The following is a 643-nucleotide window of genomic DNA, read 5'->3' on the forward strand; positions in this document are numbered from 1 at the left end:
GCCATATAAATAGCTATAGATCTATATATTTTAATATGTATATAGATATAGAGCCATATAAATAGCTATAGATCTCTATATTTTAATATGTATATAGATATAGAGCTATATACAGATCTATAGATCTATATACTTTAATATGTATATAGCTATAGAGCCATATAAATAGCTATAGAGCCATATATTTTAATATATATATAGATCTATATCTATATAGATACATAGCTATCTGTATATCTATAGAGCTATCTACCTAGATCTACAGATCTAGGTAGATAGGTAGGTGGACTATCTACCTAGATTTACAGATCTACCTAGGTCTATAGGTCAACCTATATCTAGATATCTAGAGATAGATATAGCTCTATCTATCTATCTATCGATCTCTAGTTATAGATATAGTTCTTTCTACATATCTATAGCTGTAGCTCTATATATATCTATCTGTCTATGTATCTCTAGATGCAGATAAATATAGCTATCCGTATTTACCTATGGATCTAGATGTAGCTATAGATCCAAATATAGCTCTATCTCTGTCTCGAAGCAGACAGATAGCTCCGTTCTTGGCATTAAGGGACACGCTGAGAGCCAGGCCAGAGGTGCCTCTCCCTGTCCCTGCGGGGCGGGGAGCGGTGGCCGC

The sequence above is a fragment of the Gavialis gangeticus genome, unplaced genomic scaffold, assembly GCF_001723915.1.
Source record: "Gavialis gangeticus isolate Ggan-Ray unplaced genomic scaffold, GavGan_comp1, whole genome shotgun sequence".
NCBI classification, from domain to species: Eukaryota; Metazoa; Chordata; order Crocodylia; family Gavialidae; genus Gavialis; species Gavialis gangeticus.